The sequence below is a fragment of the Etheostoma spectabile genome, unplaced genomic scaffold (genome assembly GCF_008692095.1).
Source record: "Etheostoma spectabile isolate EspeVRDwgs_2016 unplaced genomic scaffold, UIUC_Espe_1.0 scaffold512, whole genome shotgun sequence".
NCBI lineage: Eukaryota > Metazoa > Chordata > Actinopteri > Perciformes > Percidae > Etheostoma > Etheostoma spectabile.
In genome coordinates, this window is record NW_022605624.1 from 230,556 (window position 1) to 234,962 (window position 4,407).

General features: G+C 42.0%; 1 protein-coding gene across 4 annotated transcripts in view; it reads left to right on the forward strand.

Moving 5' to 3' along the window:
- dmpk (DM1 protein kinase) overlaps nt 1–4,407 on the forward strand; it is a 44,417-nt gene that overhangs the window by 15,126 nt on the left and 24,884 nt on the right. The window lies entirely within an intron of this gene.

Here is a 4,407-nt window from a genome sequence, read left to right on the forward strand (position 1 = left end):
GACTGCCACCTACACTGCCAGCAAATGACAGGAGATGGCCAATGGTTGTGTTTTACAACATCCTCAATGTGTCTGCATACAATGCATTTGTGGTGTGGACCCATATTCACCAAGGTGGAATTCAACACAAATACCAAGCGGAGAATGTTTCTTGAGGAGCTCGGGAATTCCCTGTCAAGCCCACAGAGCAACGAAACGGGTGCCCTGAGACCCAGCTGCTGCAGACTTGGTCAGACAGCTGCGCGGCGGTCACCAAACACGCCATCCACATCCACAGCACAAGAAGAGCATCAGCATCACCTCCCCTCATCAGCCACCCTGCCTCAAGCACTCCATCCACATCCACAATCCAGTGGGACCACCTCGCTCAAAAAGAAGAGGTGTCAGGTCTGCCCTAGCAATATGGACAGAAAAACCTACATAGTGTGCTTCACCTGCAACAAATATATCTGCAAAGACACACTAAAGTGTCACTTTTTGCAACACATGCATCTAAACCACACACACACAGGCATGTTCTTTGCACAGTATTGATAGACAAGTACTTGATTTCTTTTGATGTGATTTTCTCGATTGTTTTTGTTTATTTATTTGCATCTTTGTTTTATTGTAATTTATTTTATCATGACTGTTCTGTTTTTCATATTGTAATATTGTATTAAAGTTCTATTGTGTGGAAAAAAAGACTTGTTTTGCCCTTTTCTTGAATCAAATATATACGGGTCAAAATGACCCGAAACACCATAGATGTACTAATTTGATAATATTAAAATTAAAATCTTTTTTTGTGAACATTTAAAAATTTGTTTTTATCTCTCCAGTTACACTCAGGTAACAGACACTGATTATTTTGTTGCCTTCTACTCTAAGGTTCATTTGACCACTTTTATGACATTGAAACGAGGGGTATGCTGTTAAAACAGGCCCAGGGGGCCACAAAAAATATTAATACCAATCTTTTCATGGATAAGGGAGCCCAACCAGCTAAACAAGAGTTAAGAAAACATTGGATGATAAAGATTGTTTTAGGGATTTTATGGCTAATTTAATACACGGGTCCAAAATGACCGCTAACACTACAGATGGCAGCAGAAGAGCTAACACCAGAGGAAGGTTAGATCAGGTGAACCAAGATTTAATTGCTCTGTAAGTAAACAGCTGGAAAGAAATTTAAGAAGATTATTGCAATTGTTAACCATCTAGCAGAGCATAATCTTGCTTTCCGTGGCCACTCAGACAGGCTGTTTGAGTCTGCCAATGGAAATTTCCTGGGGCAAGTAGAACTAATGGCTCAGTTTGACCCAGTCATGCGAGAGCATTTTAAGACAGGCAAAAGAGCTCAGTAAAACTTATTAAGCAGCATATTCAAAATGAACTAATTTCTCGGCTGCAAAGTGTACAACGATGCAATTGTAGAGAGAGTAAAAAAGCCAAATACTATGCAGTAATCATGGACTGCACTCCAGACCTCAGTCCCAATGAGCGTCTAACTGAGTATTCTTTCTCAGATATGACTGAAGAGGGGGAGAACAAGTGTTGTGAGGGCCCCCTGCCTGTGTTTGCCTTAGGCCTCAAAATGACTAAATCCGCCCCTGCTTGCCATACTATAATTCTAACAGTTTGTCCAATAGGGCTGTCGGCGTGTGTATCAACCTGACTTCTGCCCAACACAACTGAGGTCCCAACCCATTATAAGGCAGAAATTCCTTAATTAACCTGACAAGGCCACCTGTGAAGTGAAAACTATTCAGGTGACTACCTCATGAAGCTCATGAGAGAACGTCAAGGGTTTGCAGCACTATCAAAAAGCAAAAAGGGTGGCTTGTTGAAGAAACTAGAATATAAGAGATGTTTTCAGTATTTCACACTTTTTTGTTAAGGACATAATTCCACATGTGTTCATTCATTTTTTGATCCTTCAGTGATAATCTACAATGTAAATATTCATAAAAACATAGGAAACGCATTTTAATGAGGTGTATTGAAACGTTCGGCCTGTACTGTATATATATATATATATATATATATATATATATATATATATATTTATATGTACACACTACCGTTCAAAAGTTTGGGGTCACCCAAACAATTTTTGTGTTTTCCTGAAAAGTCACACTTTTCACCACCATACGTTGTAATGAATAGAAAATAGAGTCAAGACATTGACAAGTTAGAAATAATGACTTGTTTTGAAATAAGATTTTTTTTTACATCAAACTTGCTTTCGTCAAAGAATCCTCCATTTGCAGCAATTACAGCATTGCAGACCTTTGGCATTCTAGCTGTTATTTGTTGAGGTAATCTGGAGAAATTGCACCCCACGCTTCCAAAGCAGCTCCCACAGTTGGATTGGTTGGATGGGCACTTCTTGCGTACCATACGGTCAAGCTGCTCCCACAACAGCTCAATGGGGTTCAGATCTGGTGACTGCGCTGGCCACTCCATTCCCGATAGAATACCAGCTGCCTGCTTCTGCTCTAAATAGTTCTTGCACAATTTGGAGGTGTGTTTAGGGTCATTGTCCTGTTGTAGGATGAAATTGGCTCCAATCAAGCGCTGTCCACTGGGCATGGCATGGCGTTGCAAATTGCCTTCCTTATTCAGAATCCCTTTTACCCACCTTACCAGCACCAAAGCAACCCCAGACCCATCATAGTAATAATAAAAAATAATACATTATTTAACAGCGCCTTTCTAACACTCAAGGACGCTTTACAGACAATAAAAGACAGATACAGGGAACAGAAAAGTGTAAGTAGTTATAACAAAATAAACAAAAAACAAACAAACAAAACAAAAAAAACAGGAACAGTGTATTTACAGAAAACAGCTGGAACAGATGGGTTTTTAGTCTAGTTTGAACAGGGGGAGAGTTGATATTGCGGACGGTGGGGTGAGTTCCAGAGCTGGGGTTGCAGAGCGCTGAAGGCTCTGTTCCCCACGGTGATAAGTCGAGCATGGGGGACAGTGAGGTGGATGGAGGAGGAAGATCTGAGGGAGCGGGAGGGACGGTAATGTGTAGGAGTTCTGATAGATATGAGGACAAGGTTATGGATGGCTTTGAAAGTATGGAGAGGATTTTAAATTGTATTATGATTGAACTGGAACCAATGGAGCGCTGGAGAACCGGTTATATGATGAAATGAGGGGGTTCTGGTGATGACACAAGCTGCTGAGTTCTGAAGAAGTTGAAGTTTATGGAGGGATTTTTGAGGAAGGCCAAAAAGGAGAGAGTTACAGTAGTCAAGGCGGAGTGATGAGGCTGTGATAGGATGGAGGCAGTGTGAGTGGTAAGGGAGGGACGGAAGCGTTTAATGTTGCTAGGTGAAGTATGCAGACCGCAGATATTATTTTATGTGTGACTGAAGGAGAGGGAGGAATCGAGGATGACTCCAGACTCTTGACCTGAGGGGAAGGGGAGACCAAGGAGTTGTCGATTGCAGAGTGAAACTATTGATTTTGGATGGGGGGGATTTGGTGGCTACGAGGAGGAGTTCGGTTTTGTCACTGTTTAGTTTAAGGAACTTTGAGGTGAACCAGTCTTTTATTTCAAGTAAGCAGTTAGTAAGGGACAAGGGGGGGGAGCGAGGAGGTGGGTTTGCTGGAAATGTAGAGCTGGGTGTCGTCTGCGTAACAAAGTACCTCCACCATGCTTAACAGATGGCGTCAGGCATTCTTCCAGCATCTTTTCTTTTGTTCTGCGTCTCACAAACGTTCTTCTTTGTGATCCAAACACCTCAAACTTGGATTCATCCGTCCAAACACTTTTTTCCAGTTCTTCCTCTGTCCATTCTATGTTCTTTTTCCCATCTTAATCTTTTTCTTTTATGGCCAGTTTCAGATATGGCTTTTTCTTTGCCACTCTGCCCTGAACGCCAAATCCCGCAGCCGTCTATTCACTGTAGATGTTGACACTGGTGTTTTGCGGGTACTATTTATGAAATGCCAGTTGGGGACCTGTGAGGCGTCTGTTTCTCAAACTAGAGACTCTAATGTACTTATCTTCTTGCTCAGTTGTGCACCGGCCTCCCACTTCTTTTTTAACTGGCATCTTCATTAAATAGTACCCGCAAAACACCAGTGTCAACATCTACAGTGAATAGACGGCTGCGGGATTCTGGGCTTCAGGGCAGAGTGGCAAAGAAAAAGCCATATCTGAACTGGCCAATAAATAAAAGATTAAGATGGGAAAAAGAACATAGACATGGACAGAGGAACTGGAAAAAAAGTTGTGGACGGATTAATCCATTTGAGGTGTTTGGATCACAAAGAAGAACGTTTGTGAGACGCAGAACAAAAGAAAAGATGCTGGAAGAATGCCTGACGCCATCTGTTAAGCATGGTGGAGGTACTTTGTTACGCAGACGACACCCAGCTCTACATTTCCAGCAAACCCACCTCCTC